Below are 16,840 nucleotides of genomic sequence, written 5' to 3'. Positions count from 1 at the left end.
CAAATAGGCAACCTTGGACAGCAAGAGAAATTTGAAACCCTAGTACCATTGAAACTTTAAATTTTCTACAACAATGTAGGGTTTTGATTTATCATTTTCATAGCATTTGAACATATTCATTTTCTCTTTCATCTTGCAAAACCAAATCTAGCCATGGAGGAGAGGCCTACCTGCAATATGCTTGAGAGAAAAATCGATTTGATGGCTTGCTGGCAGTTTTTTGAGCAGAAAACCCAATGCGTAGCGTGCCTTGCCCAACGGGTAGCGCCCCTCTGACGCGTAGCGCACGTGCAAAATAACACTGAGAAAAGCTCCCTGACGCGTAGCGCGCCCCTGACGCGTAGCGCGCCCTTCCTGACGCGTAGCGCGCCTCTGAAACTGCCCACTTTGCTCAAGAACTCCTAAAATCGCCTTTGCAAGGATTCACTTAGCTTGTGAGAGGCAAATGAGTTGCTAATGAAGAGTGATGTGCTTTTATAGGCTTCCTTTAGATTTTTACTTGCCCAAAACCCACTTTATAATGTTTTGAATGTTGACACTTTTTGAATTAATTGGCTCTGACTTTTGGTTTCTTTTCTTTGAAAATTGGTTGAAATGATGACTTCCTCTGAAAATTTTTGCAGGGATAGCTTCTAAGATGCTTTGGCAAAGGAGACCAAGGCTGCACTTCGACATTTGAAGAATTTGAAATTTTGAGAATTTTTACAAAAATGAGATAATGACCCTTGTTTTTCAAAAACAGAGTTTTTGAAAACAAGGTGAAAATTTAGCTGTACAATAGTGAGAATTGTTGAAATGATGCTTTAATGATATGCTTGTGACTCAGAATAAACTCCCTCTGGCCTCAATCATCATGCTATGATGACTTCTCAAGACAAAAATCGACTCAAGATCTGTAAGACATAAGACCTCGAAAGTTGTCAAAGCAAGATGAAGTGATCCTTTGAACATCCACTTTACATTTACTTAATTTTCTTCTACGAACAAGACAGCAGTCACATCTTCAGAGTCCAGTCATGAAAACACAGAGGGTGAACATCTTTGCTTCCCATCTACCCCTTTGCCTGAGGATGGTAATGAACATATCGCCTTGGTTGTCGTGAATTCACTTCCTCATCTAACCACGATGTTGATTCAATCATTGTTAATCTGTCTGACACTAGTCACGATGATCTATCTGTCACGAAGTCCTAGACTGTCGAGGCACTTCAGCCCGAGCTGATGGTTATGTCGGGCTCGCTATACTGGGGTTTGTTTCACTTTCGGTTAGGAAATTCGAAACACTTGGATCAACCAAACACCCATATTTCACTTCCTCCACTCGAACTACTCCCTCGCTCGTGTGTTACTTACAAGCAAGCACACATGCACAACATAAGTCACATTTGCATGTCACAGTCAAGTCATTGCTTCGTGCAATGTACTCACAAGCTTCAGTGTTTGTGCTTGCACCAAAGGCAACCTGTCGATCACAGCCCATCGATGCATTCCACTCACATGCTGATCACCCGGACTTGGTCCAGTTTCAAGTTGAGCATCTCCCCCAAGAAACTGTGCAATTCTGGGGGGAAACCATCCTTCCCTCCAGAAATTGTGCAATCCTAACTGGTAGCCTGCTGGGCTCCAAAATTGTGCAATTCTGGAAGTCAACACTCACAGTGAAAATTACATAATTTTCCCCAACAAGGGCTGCTCAGCCCAGAATTTGCACAAATCTGGGCAGCAGTCAGTTGCTTTGCCCAAAAATTGTACAAATCTCCTGGGCAGCCAACCCATATCCTAGCGAGAAACGAGCATTTTCTCCCAACAGTCGAACAACCTCTTGCATGTGTAGTTGAGTTGACCGGTTCCCTGCGGGACTGAGGAAAACAGACTTGCATGCACGGGTTGCTTCTCCAAACGTAGCATGCAAAGGCATCCCTTGTTTCAGTGATCTATTTTTGGGCAGTTGGAGGTTACATGAAAGTATCACTTCAGAAACCTACCACCAAGTGTCGTTTTCCCTAGATATGAGGCATGCGTGTCACAACCTCGATTTTATAAAAAATCATCAACTAGACGCTGCAGAGCTCATTCCTCACATCAACCTTGCAACTCTGACATCCCACATCACATCTAGGAGTTGTCGGCACATTCAGCTCAGTTGTTTTGGGGTAAGCCCGCTTTCCATGACTTGTGTTGCATTTCTGGTGCTTTTTGTGTTTCGCTTCGTATGAATGTTGTCTGCTTGATTTCAGTGAGCGCTTGCTATCATTTTGATACATACTAGCTTGTACTAGCACCGTTTCAGTTTTCATTGCTATCTCACTATTGTCGCATGCATGAAACTGTTTTGCACGAACGGTCGTCGATTCAATGACTTGCTTCACCCACATGCATGTTGATATGTTTACTGAATCTTTCATTCATTTTTTTCATGCACAATCAATCACTTCTATTTTCACTTAGTGTCGCATGCATTCACTTCCATATTTTCTTTCAGTTTCCTATCGACGAGTCTGTCCAACCTTCGCCTAGACTCTACCTCACCAAGAGCCTCACCAAGACAGCATTGCGCAATCCTGAGAGGGAAGGCTCTTCCTTCCTCTCCAAAAATGCACATTTCTTCCTAGCATCTATTTCCCAGGCCTACTTTGCGCAATCCTGAGGAACAATGACTGCAGGCCCAGAAAATTGTGCAATGCAGTGACTCAAACTGCAGTCATTACCAGCTGAAATTGTGCATTGTGAAATTCCAACAGTCAACAGTCAGGCTGGACTATGCATTGTGCAGTTCCAGTAGCCAGTTAGACTCCTGACATCCCGGAATGTGCCTTGCGTAGTCTTGGCAGTCATTCTCCCGACCTCTCGACCGAAATTGTGCAACCTTCATGATTAGTAACATAGGTATGTTGCAAGTCAGTTCTCAATTTCATTTTGGTTTTGGACTGACATATTGCTTTCCATGAGTGTTACTATGTCTCCAAGTATCAAACGTGTTCGTATGCCTCTCAACGGTATAGGTATAAGGGTTTCAAGAGAGCAGAGTCGAAGACACCATTCAGAGCACACCTAGGGATGCAGTCGATCAAGTGTCTATGAACTTGCCTACCCACGAAGACATCAAGTTGTTCGTAGATGAGGACATCAAGATATGACGGCAACAACATCACAGAAAGCAGCATCATGAATAAAAGTTGAAGGCAACATACTGAATGCAAGAGGAAGGTTGTTGACAACACATAGGTGGAACAAAGTTGTGAGCTCAAGCAGATCCACTAATGATGAAAGAAACTTTGGAGACTTGGGCTATGAGGTGACAGTGTGACATAAAGATCACGTGAAGACAGAGAATGGAAGAAAGAAGGAGTTGCATGTGCTGAAGCAACAACTCAAGGAAGAACATGAAGCTGCACAGACAGACGAATGAGTTGTATCAGGAATAGGAACAACAGTGGGCGCAACATGCACTCACGGATGAAACTACGCCCGTACAAGTCAAAGATCCATCCAAGCAGTTGGCATGGAGCAGAAATGGTGAGCAGTGTTGTTGATCACATGCAAGGGATTCAACATCATGCATGTCATTGTGTGCATGCATGCGATCCAACCCATTCAGCACACTCACCAAGGAAAATACAAGAAGCAAGTCCAACTGGAGCTGAACATGTACTTCGGAAAGTTGATGCGCATGACCACCAACACACCCTGAAGACCAGCACGGACACTATACATCAGTGTGTTTCTGGTTTAGCCTCACCCAAGAAGACCATGTGCATGTTAGCATACGAGTTGGATGAAGGAGCCAAACCAATGCACTGGTTGCAACAGAGGCAAGAGTTCGCTTCAACAAGATGTCACCATGGGGTGCATGCACACCATCACTGACAACTAAGATTGGAATTAACTCACCACCATCGCCATCACAAGAATGTCAAAGAGTTGGTCTCATCACAATGGACTGAGTGTCAGTAATGTCGTGCATGGCTTGCTCAAGCCATGTTGTTTCACATGAGTACATGTGCATTATAATGTAACGTCATCTCAAGTGTAAGTCAAGTGTTAATATTCGGATGTAATAGTCATAGAGTAGGTGAAGAGTCATGAGGGTATTTGAACTGTCACAAAGGGTAATGTCAAGGGTCACCCCACCCTTTGCTATAAATAGTACCTCATAACTCATTGTAAAGGCTTTTGGTCAGCCAAGCTTCCGATAAGACTACCTTGGAGAGAGCTTGGATATTATTGTAATGCGCCTTGGCTTCTCCACTGCATGGAGCTAGTACATATCTAGAGAGGAGCAGGCAGATGTGGATGTAACGTTCCACTATTGGAGCTAGTGGTTGGACATGGATGTATTGTATGACTGCAACTTACACTTATTTATATAATAAGAGCCAGCATGTTTCATGCATATGTTGTATTGTATTCCAACTATCTTGTGTACTCTAAATGGAATATGTATTTGCTTTCTTAAGCATGCATGTATGGACTATTATGCATGAGTATGTATGAATATTTCTTAAATGTGTTGCTGGTTTAACCATCACTTTGGGTTGCCAGCTAACTTTCTTTCCAGCTTGTGATGTATCTTCTCTCGTGTGTTCCCTTCCCATCCAAGTACTATTATAGGTTTCCAAGGGGTGCACTCATCTTAACCCACATGTGTTAGAACCTCTCATGCACCTTCCTTGACTCTCTACAATTGTCACACCCTTGCTACCAAAAGAGTCATCTTACGTGCCTCTGTGCGAAATCACGATCAAGGCATTACCATACGACCCACTGTTGGGACTCCCATACCAAACGGTCTGAGGTCTAATTGGGACTTCTTACCGGGGAGATCCCCTTACATGTTGGCGAGTCCAACACCGTCAACAGAGGGGTTGACCAATTTTTACCATAGGTCAAGGTGTGTCTCTTGTTGAACACAATAATTTCTATTTTGAAAAGGTTTCTGGATTTTTCCCCTTAGTGGGTTTCCCAGGGAAAATCTTGTCTTCTCTTTGTGCATTGTGATATCTACTATTCTATTGTGCTTGTATGGTTGAATTTATAAAGTATAATTTTTGAATGATATATTGGAATAATTTAAAAGAATATCAACATAAAAATTAAATATTAGTATTTCAAAAATATTATGCTAGTCCATATTTCACTCAGAAAATCAACATGGTATCAAAGATTTGGTGAAGGAACACTGAGGTCACCTTTGAAGAAACCCTACATTGAGAACACTATTTTTTAATTCCTTCTTGATTTGCATCCATGGATTCTTCTATGAAATCTCATAACAAGTTGGAAGGAGCCTCAAACATCCGAGCTTGGAAACTTAGGATTGACCATTCTTGCAAAGAACAAGGTTTTGGATATTGTGACAGGGAAAGTTGTAGAACTAGCAGATGTTGCGGGAAAGGAGAACTTTAAAGAGGATGACATTACTTCCATGAGTCTTATTTCAGACTCCATCAGAGTCATATCGTTCCAAGAAGATGAATGATGCCCTAACAAATCTATTTGCTATCAAGAATGTTGGTCAACCCATGAGCCTAAAGAATGAACTGCGTGATATAATAATGATGAAGGGTGACTCTGTAGCTTCATATTTCATAATGATTTCTCAAATAAAGGACCGAATTCAAGAAATTAGAGAAACTATTTCCGGGAATGAACTTCTAACTACAACACTCAATGGTCTACCTAGATCATGGGATGCATTTGTAGTATGTATAAGTAGCTGGAAGGAAGCCCCTTCATTTGAACAACTATGGACCTCATGGGATCAAGAAGAATTAAGGATTATATCAAGAGATAAAAAGTAATAAGCTTCTAAAATTACGATGAGGGATTCTTCAAGCTCTGCAACCCTAATGACCTCGCGGCCATGAGGTAGGCAGTGCAGAACACCTCGAAAACAAGTAAACAGGCACAGAAAGAAGTGAACAGGCGGCTCATAAATGACAGAGGAGACTAGGAGGGGAGAGATCCCCTCCTACAGGGATGTGACAACAGGAGAAGGAACAAGCAACAACAAAGAAAAGGTTGCACAAAGGACACCGGGACCAGTCCTGGGAGCACGCTGGCAAGTAGGAAGCAAAGGAAGATGTCTGCCCTGCGCAGTGGAGAAACCAAGGTTTGTCATTCCAATGAACAAACTGGAAAGGTATAGAAGCTATATGAAGGACCATGCATTGATCTGCAAGTTCATCGGAGTTTGGCCCTCAGAAAAAGAACTGACAAGATGGATCCAGTAGAAATGGCAGCCACACAGCCACATTGAACTGAAGCTGGGCGCACGCGGTTTCTTTACGGTAATCTTCTCAAACCTGCAAGACAAAGAGAAAGTTTTTGAAAATGGACCATATTTCCATAACAATGCAGGTTTATTTATGAGGTATTGGGAGGAATGCTATAACCCGGACAAAGAAAAATTCCTAGCAGCACCTGTATGGGTTAGACTGTTTGGACTACCTATGGATTTCTGGGACCCAGAGATTCTTGAAGGAATAGGGAACACCATAGGCAGTTTCGTAAAGATAGCGGAATCAACTAAAAGAGGGAGATATACCTCGTATGCAAGAATATGTGTGTACATGAACATTGCAAACCCTATACCAGGTGCAGTCGAACTAGAATATCATGAGGAGGTCTGGCAGCAGGCGTTGGACTACGAACATATACCATTTAGATGTAGAAAATGTCATGAATATGGACACCTTTTCAAGGAATGCCCCTTAAATGTAGAGGAAGAGGAGAGAAAGACCAAGCAACAGAGGAAAACCATTGAAGACGATGAGGGGTTTCAAGAAGTAAAACTCAAGAAACGACCCACCAAAGAATTCCAGAAGGATGGCAGGAAAGAACAACAAACCAAAAGTAAAGAGACAAATAGGTACGAAATACTGCAAACAGAAGAAGGGGAGGGAGAAACCCAAAAGATGGACTACCAAGAAGAGACAGATCAGGAAGGCGGGGGAAAAAGCAGGACGCCAACAACAATAAGCAGAAAGCTCAAGAAGAACCAGAAGTAAAGAGGAATCAAGAAAAGGAAGTATACCAGGAGTATGAAGTAATGGAAGTAGATATAAATAAAGGGGATGACCCAACCACAGAAGAGGAAATTTTAAAAAATTTACTGGATAAGTGGAAAAACCTAGACGAGTAGTTTATCCCAGAAGAAGACAAAAAACTATACAAAGACATCTTCCAAAAATACAAAGAAAAGCAGGAGAGTGGAAAAACAGGGATGAATGAACAGCTTGGAACACAACAGGATAATATCCAAGAACATCAAAACAAATGGAAAGGGGGGGAAATGAGGACGAAAGAACCTACAAGAATCCATTCAGATAATGGGAGAAATGTTAGTCAACACTGGAAGAGTAGTGCCGTTTTCAGTGGTCTTCCACCAAACAACCCAACTGTCTCAATGATTATTACATCATGGAATATAAGAGGGCTTAACAGCAAGGGTAAGCAAAGGTATTTGGCTGAGAGGATCAAAAAAGAAAAACCTCAGATCATGCTGCTTCAAGAAACAAAAATAACGGGAGCAAAAATGGAGGAAATTCTAAAAAAAATCAAGCCTTATTATGAAAGCATGACAGTAGATGCAAAAGGGAGTGTAGGGGGTATAGCAATACTATGGAATCCAGCAGAAGTAATGGCTGACCTATGGATAGGAATGCAAAGGATTCTATCAGGGAGATTCAGAATGGTAGGACATAAAGATTGGTTCCTTGTATCAGTGGTGTATGGGCCTCACATACCGCTTGAGAGAGAGGCCTTTCTAAAATAGCTGCGTCGAATGGGCAACCTGCACACAGAAAAACTATGGGTGATAGCAGGAGATTTTAATATGATAACAACCACAACATAAAAGAAAGGAGGACTACAACGGGAGGATGCAGATATGGAGAGATTCAAGGAAACCCAGACAACCCTCCAATTGATTGATATAAATACTATCAATGGAAAATACACATGGAATAATAGAAGAGGAGGCAGCAGGCAGATAGCCTCCAGATTGGACAGGTTCTTAGCCACATAACACTTCCTTGGGAAAAATATATTCTATGAAGCAATGATCTTACCATGCCAAGGATCATATCACTGGCCAATAAAACTTGAAATTTCCATGAACAATCAAAACCAGCATGAAGCCTTCTGGCTAAGAGATCCAACACTCATAGAAAAGATGGAAACCTGGTGGTAGAATAGTGAAGGAGAAATTCAAGGTAAGAATAAGATGCACACACTCCAATTGAGACTCAAGGAGCTGAAAAGAAAAATTAAGACTTGGAACAAAGAAGAATTTGGCAACATCCATAAAGACAAGGAACAACTCCAAATAGCCATGAAAAGGATACAACAAAAAATAATAGAAGAAGGAAGAACAGAGGAGAGTGCGCAGGAAGAAGGAGAGGTGCTAATCAGACTGGAGGAAAGAAGAAAGCAGGAGGAAATCCTTTGGCGACAAAAGTCAAGAGTTCAATGGTTAAAAGAGGGAGAACAGAATACAAAATTCTTCCATCGAGCGATGCAGCAACACAGGCAGCAGAACCGAATTTTCTCCCTCAAAAATAAACAAGGTAACAGGGTAATCCAGAAAGAGGAAATGGAAAATCTCCTAATCCAACATTTCAAGGGCATACTGACAGAGCCGCAAAGCAACAGAGAAGAGGAGATAGCAAAGATAAAACAATATATCCCAAAAAAGGTAAACAGGGATCAAAACCTAGCTCTTCTACGGGTAATTACTGAGAAGGAGGTCGAGGAAGTAGTCAAGTCAATGGCTAAAAATAAAGCCCCTGGCCCAGATGGCTTTACAACAGAATTCTTTCAAGCAACTTGGAGGTTCATGAAAAAAGATATTGTTAACGCAGTAGAAGAATCAAGAAGCCATAAAAGAATGCACCCTGCATGGAATGCTACCTTTCTGGCATTAATACCAAAAGTAGATCAGGCTGAAGAACCCCATAGCTTCAGACCAATAGCTCTTTGCAATGTAATCTATAAAATTCTGGCCACTATAATGGTAAAAAGATTACAACATCTAGTCCCAGAATTGGAAGCAAAAGAACAAATAGGGTTTGTGAAAGGCAGACATATTGTGTATGGGATTGTAGTTGCACAAGAGGTTATCCACTCCCTATAGAAAACGAGAAATAAAGGAATGATGGTTAAACTTGACTTAGCGAAGGCCTATGATAAACTCAGCTGGAAATATCTACAAGAAATCCTACAAGCCTACGGATTTGACGATAGATGGATAGCATGGATAATGTCCATGATATCCACACCTAGTATGTCAATCCTGCTTAACGGGACCCCTACTGACACCTTTAAGCCTTCCTGTGGCCTAAGACAGGGAGACCCTCTCTCACCGTTCTTGTTCATTTTAGCAGCGGACGGATTAGGTCACTTAATCAACGCCAGAGTAAGCAGAGGAGAATTCAAAGGGCTAAGATTATGGGGGGAGGACTTAACTATTACACATCAGCAATTTGTGGATGATGTAATGATGTATAGCCAAGCAAACCTCAAGGAAGCTAAAAAACTAGGGGAGATCCTATCAGAATTTACAAAAGCTTCAGGAACAGAGGTGAATAAGAGAAAATAGAAATCTTCTTTTTCAACATGCCAAGAGTGAGCCAAGCCTTCCTGGCAAGAACATTGAGGTTCGAAATTGGGCAGTTCCCAACAAAATACTTAGGAGTACAACTTAGTGATCAGCAGTACAGAGTAGCGAATTGGCACAGTTTGATAAGGAAAATTCAAAAAATAATGGACAATGGGATGTTCAGAATGCATAATACACTGAGCCGCCTCATACTCTTGAAATTAGTCCTTCAAGCTATGCCAGTCTATCAGATGGCTAGTTAAGCAATCCCTAAGACCATATGCCAGAAAATGGTGCAAATCTTCAAAAAAATTATGTGGCAAGGGGCAAACAAATCAAAAAAATGGGGTTTACTTTCATGGACATGGTTAAGCAGGTCGGTATCAGAGGGAGGCCTAGGACTAAGAGACCCTTATACTTTAAACGAAGTCATGAGGGAAAAATTATCGTGGAGATGGATTCAAGGAGGGAATGACCTATGAAAAATGCTGTGGGAATAGAAATATGAGATAGCAAGGACACTGGAAGGTAAACTCTGAACCCTGTTAGAAAGGAAAGGCTCAACGATTTGGAACCTGGCTAGTACGAGAAGAGCTTTGATAAGAGACAATAGCTTCTGGGAAATTCGTGAGGGAGACAAATCAGATTTTTGGCAGGAAGCGTGGCAACAAAGAGGAACCCTGATTCAAGAACCCCAGCTACACGAAATCCAACAGTACACAACCCAAGTAGTGGAAGACACAGTAAGAAACTATTGGGTAGGTGAACAAAACAGTTATTGGAGAAAATGGAAGATGAAGAGTGACTGGCCCAAAGCCCCAGAAATTGATCAATGGACTACTATAAAAAAGAATTGGCAACTAGGAAAATAGCTATTAAAGAAGGACCAGATATAATAAGATGGGGAAAATGCATAAAAGGCATGTTCACAATATCAGAAGGCTACCATATGAAAATAGGAGGAGTTGGAAATGCAGACACAAAAAAATGGAAAAGAATTTGGCAGTTAAAAACCTGGCCAAAAGTGGCGTTTTTTACCTGGACAGTGCTACATGGGCGAGCCTTGACTTGGGATCAATTAAGAAGGAAAGGGATGCATGGGCCCTCACGCTGTGTGTTATGCCAAAATCAAGAAGAAACCATGGAGCACGTTGCAAATTCCTGCAGTGTAAGTAACAACCTGTGGAAAAATCACCAACAACTTTTTGAGATTACAGAAAGAAATTTAGAGAGCATTAAAATAACAATAGAGTTGTGGAGCAGCAAGTCATACTGCAACATAATCCTAAACCATGCTTGGAACCTGTCAATCGGGTTTCTCCTGTGGAACCTTTGGAAAGCCCGAAACAGGGTAATATTTAGAGAAGGAAAAAACAACACAGGGGAAATCTGGAACCAAATTATGAAAAACATAAGAGAAACAATCATCCTGGGAAACTGGAAAGAGGAAGACTGGAAGACAGAAGGAACAGAAACCAGCATCATGAACCGACTGGAAATCAAAGCAAAAAACTCAAGAAGCATAGGGAAGGCACATGATGCAGAAAAGGTAAGAGCCGAAGAAAGTTACAGGAATCCCCCCCAAGGATTCATAAAACTAAACTTCGATGGGGTAGCCAAAGGCAACCCAGGGGAGGCGGGTATTGGAGGGATATTCAGAGATGAGGAAGGAAAGATCAAAAGGGCATATGCAATGGATTGTGGCATTGCCACAAACAATGAAGCAGAATATCACGCACTAAACAGGGGACTGGAGATAGCGATACGAGAAGGGTACCAAAGATTGCAGATAGAAGGTGACTCCATGCTGGTCATAGAAACCATAAAACAACTACAACAAGGAATACCCGCAGAAAAACTAAGCAAAAGCTGGAGGACGGCGTGGGTAATAACAGATGTTGAAAAGCAACTTCAGCGACTGGCATACACTATCTCGTCCCATGTGAAAAGGAAAGGAAATGCCCCGGCGGACCTCCTCGCGAACTGGGGATGCCGAAATAGAGAGCAACAGTTAGACGCGGGAGAAGCAGAGCTTAGCCAGAATGAGGAAATGAACCAAATGATACAGGCAGTCGAAGCAGATAGGCGACATCTAGAGAATTCGGGTGACGCTGATGGGAGGGTAGAAGGACGAAGGCAGGTGCAGGTAGATCAGCACAGATGACCCGCGAAACAACAAAGGACAGAGAGGACATGGATGATGGAAGAGGGAAGAGAAAGGATTGACTCGAGAAGCATGGGGGCAGAAATGGAAACGGGTGGGATAAGGGAGAACATGACAGTAGGACCAAGAAGGGACAGCAAAGGAAAGCCAGATGGCAATGCAGAGTCAGCAAATGGATAGCAAGAGCAGCTGGGAGAAGATAAACATTAATGAAGCACGGAGGACAAGACATTTGGGCAGCATCCCAAGGAAAGTGGGCTGGAAAGCGAGCCAAGGATGGACGGAAACGGAGATAGCTAGAGGTAATGTTAAGACAAGGGAATATTAAAAGAGTAGAGTATGAGGGAAACCATGCATTTTGCATGTGGACGCGGAAGAAGGAAGGTGGCGAGTGAGAACACATCGATTGCCAATGATAGCTGCAGAAGATATAATAGCGCAACTAGGTTGACGGGTATGTTAAATTTCCTTCCCCACCCTTGGAAAAAAGATTTTTCATGAAGCATAACGTAGGCATGAAGGTAGATAGGGATAATTTGCATCACCTCAGATTCAGTTACAGAGTTAAGGTAGTTTGGGACAGGGAAGAACCCTGAGAATCCATGGCTGGGAAGGGTGGGTATAACAGTAAGGAGAAGCGCAGAAAGGAAATGAAGGACCCATCCACCCATGTCCCCTGCAATAGATTTGGAGACCCGGGCATTTCAAACCCTGAGACTCTGCCTACTGAAAGGAAAACCTGAAAAATTCGAGAGTGGAACCAGGAGCATCCCATAGGGAACAGAGAAACTGAAGAAAATCAGGAGGGGGACTCTGGACCAGAGGAACCCAAACCGGGGATAGGGATAGGCAAGCCTAGGAGAGCTAGGAGGGGCCTTGAAAGCAAGGCGGACCACTCATCCCAGAAAAAGTACGCTAACTCTCATAGCGCAACCCTCAGTGGTGGAAGCTCGGAACCTGAAAGTTCTAGAGAGGCCTTAGCTCTGCATAATTGAGACAGTCATAGCACGAGAGGACCTATGACGAGGGGTGGTAGCACTACCCTATTCAATTATACCACCCCAAAGGCTAAAACTGACAACTGTGTTTATAATGTGATAGGTCTAACAAACGGTAAGGGGGAAACTGCAACCCAGCTAGAACATTTCAAGGATAAGAGCACCAGAACGCTGACAAGCAAAAACATGGCACCCAGGCACAGCAAGAGAAATGTTAAGCAAGAAGAAGGAACAAGCAGCACAGGACAAAAAAAAGGAAGGAAATCGACCGGTGAACAAATTAAGAAACTAGTTGACGCCTACATGAAGGCAAATCCACAGGAAGTCTGGGACCAAATTTGGAGTTGGGAATGAGACCTGAGACAAAATATAAGAGGTAGAGACCTCCCTATGCATGAGTGGGAAGAAATGGTATAGGACCCAGGTACAACAAATGGTCGGCAATCTCTCTATAACAGGACTTTGCAACAATACTGGATAATGAAACATATTGTTGCTCGAGCCATGACCCTGCATCAAGAACATATGGAAGGGGAAGTGTTGAACAGGCAGGAGAGAAACAAGGAACCGGAACTTGGTTGAGGGGAAATGATGAAAGAACTGGCGACCATTCAGATACAAACCTACAGGAACAATCTTGCCTTGGGCCGAATTGAGCAGACTCTGTCGGAGATAAAGTGGAAATTGTTCCAGCAGGGACGAGAGCTCCCAGGCCCAGGGGTGAAGTTGCAGAATTCTGGCAAGAAGATGCTGAGCCCGGAAGAGAAGGAAACATTTCAGATAGCCTCCTCAGATGAGGAGTAGTTTATTTATCTTTAGTTTTTTGAATGTTTTTGGTTAAAAGGCCAAAGATAGGAACTTGGGAAATGGATAGTAAAGATAATATGGTACTGATGAACTTATTTAAATTTTGGAGTGGATACAATGCTGATCGATGGTCACCTGGTTTCCCTTGGGCAAGTGACTGATCGAAGTTTTTGAACGTAAATTTTGAAAAAAGTAAATATAGAAAGTACTACCTTGTTTACAAAAAAAAAGGAATAAGCTTCTCAATCACTTGCATCTCACTTTAAGAGAAGTAGAAGAAAGAAGAAGGGTATCTTTCAAAACAAGAAGTCATGAAGAAGATCTCCTCCTCCCCGAAGGAAGAAGGATATGTCAAGAATTCAATGTTATGGTTGTCATAAATTTGTAAATTTCAAAACAGATTGTCCTAAATTATCTAAAAAAAATAAAATAAAGGTAAAACAACATGCTTCTGCAGCCGATGTTGAAGATTAACATCCAAAGAAGCCTAAAGGTGACAAATATTTATTTTACTTTTCTTCTCTAACAAATTTTATTACATATGATGATGATATGTGGTCAGTAGATAGTAGTGCTTCAAGACATTACAACATATCATGGTAATCTCTCTAAAATGATGGAGAATACGTTATCTCAAAGGGTGGAACTTGGAGACAACCACAACTATGTAGTCAAAGGAGTTGGTAAGGCATCCATTGAGCTGGAATTTGGTAATAAAGTTCATCTCATCAATGTTCTATATTTACTATGTTTGAAAAATAATCTAGTCTCTATTTCATGTTTATAAGATAAAAGATATAGAGTAGATTTTGTGGATGGAAAAGTACTTGTTTGGTCCAAGGGATCTACTTTAGATGATTCTAGGGTTATTGGGATTCGTGAAGGAATATTGTATAGGCTAGTGAGTCAACCAGATCAAGCTCTTGTACATGATAAAATCAATCCAAGTGAGTTATGGTGTTCACCTTCATTATAGATCATTACCCATATTGAATAAAATAGTTTCAGGTGTCCCTAAATTACAGATGGATCATGAAGGCGTGTGTAAAGGTTCTTCTCTTGGAAATAACAACAAGACACGATTTCCAAGAAGTGATGACAGATCTAAAGAAGTCTTAAATTTAATTCAATCTGATGTATGATTTCTATAAGATTGCTTGGAGGTTCATTATACTAAGTGACATTTGATTTATCTCATGAAGATCAAAGATGAAGTATTCACAAAATTTCAAAAATTTAAAGCAGAAGAAGAAAAATTGACAGGTAACAAGATCAATATTCTCAAATCTGATAATAGAGGAGAGTACTAAAAGGTGGGATTAATATATTTGAGATTTCTATAAGAAAGGTGGGACTAAGAGGGAGCTTATCACGGCCTATAATCCACAACAAAATGGTGTAGTAGAATGAAAGAATGAGTCCATTGAAGAATTTATCAAGGCCATGATGCATGATCAAGATTTTCTGTTATGGGAAGAAACATCATTGACAAATGTATACATTTAGAATAGAAGTCCTCATTGAATTTTGGAAGATATGACTCCTGAAGAAGCATTCTATAAACAAAAGCCAAAGGTTGGACATATAAGAATATTTGGTTTCTCAGTCTACGTTCATGTTCCTAAGGATAAAAGGAACAAGCTTGAACCTTTAGGAAAGAAAGGCATATTTGTTGGTTACAATGAATCATCAAAGGCCTATAAAGTCTACATTCTAGAGTAATGAAAGAATGAGGTCAATCGGGATGTTGCTTTCAATGAGAAAGTTGCAAATTGGAATTCTAATGAAGTCTCCATGGATTCCCATGATAAAGTAAACCATAAGGCTTCGATGGAAAAGCATTCAAGTTCTAAACAATGTCTTGAAAAGCTATAAGGGCCTTCTGAACCAGTGGAACCAATTATTGCTCCAGGGATTAGAAAGAGACTAGCATGCCTTAGATCTACATTAGAATAAGTAGAAGGACATGTAGCTATTGATGTCACATACAGAGAGATTAAGAAACCTAAAAATAATTCTAGCTATGTAGCTTTTGTGACTAAATTTATTGACATAGAGCCTTCCACTTATGAAGAAGCAGCTAGCTAGAAAGTATGGAAGGAGGCCATGAATGAATATTTCCAATCCACCATGAAGAATGATGTTTGGGAGATTGTGTTAAGGCCAGAAGGGAAGTCAGTAGTAACTTCCAAGTAGATATACAAGATCAAGCATGCTACAGATGGAAGTATTGTCAAATACAAGGAAAAATTTGTATCTAGAGGGTTCTCTCAGAAAGAGGGAGAATATTATGACGAGACCTTTGCTCCATTTTCTAGCTACACCTCCATTAGATCTATTATTTCTCTTACAACTTTTTCGGGATGGAATTTACATCAGATGGATGTGAATACATATTTCCTCAATTGTGTGATTGAGGAAGGGGTGTACATAGAGCAACCTCAAGGGTTTTAGGTGCATGGAAAGGAATATTATGTTTGTAGGTTAAATAAGTACTTGTGTGGACTCAAGCAAGCTCCAAGAGGTTGGTATGATCATATTGACAACTATCTAACTAGACTAGAATTTACTAAGAGCGATGTTGATCCAAACCTCCATTTTAAGGTTGTGAAGAATGCAACTGTGATCCCATTGCTATATGTTGATTATTTTTTTCCTGATAGTTATTGAGCCTCTCATTATTCAGTGCAAGAAGTTGTTGGCTTCTGAGTTTGATATGAAGTATTGGTTTGATGCATTATTACCTCGGACTGGAAGTATAGAAAAAACCTGGAAAATTATTCCTTGGTCAAGGAAAGTATGTTATTGATATCCTTCAGAAGTTTTGCGTGATGGAAAGTAAATCCATGGCTACTCCCATGGTGACTATCTTGAAGAAGTTAAGATGCTTTGAATCTAGTTTGGTAGATCCATCTATGTATGGGTGGTTGATTGTCTCGTTGATGTAATTGGTTAACACCAATTCGAACATATACTTTGATGTTAACACGTTGAGCCAGTTCCAGGTGGAACAAAGGCATGGGCATTGGATTGTAGTAAAGCACATTCTAAGATATCTACATGGTATTGTGAACTTTCGTTTGAGATATGTTGCAAATAAGGATGTACAACTTCTAGGGTATACATATTTTGATTGAGAAGGTAGTGTTGATGACAGGAAGATCACTTTAGGAGTGTGCTTCAATTTGGGCTTTTCTATGATATCTTGGATGAGAAGGAAGCAGAGATATGTCACACGCAGAATTTCAAAACAAGAATTTATTCTAGAAA

This window comes from Pinus tabuliformis, chromosome 4_2 (genome assembly GCF_031772625.1).
Source record: "Pinus tabuliformis cultivar Carrire ecotype Pingquan chromosome 4_2, CPIR1, whole genome shotgun sequence".
Taxonomy (NCBI): domain Eukaryota; kingdom Viridiplantae; phylum Streptophyta; class Pinopsida; order Pinales; family Pinaceae; genus Pinus; species Pinus tabuliformis.
This window is presented reverse-complemented; position numbering follows the sequence as displayed.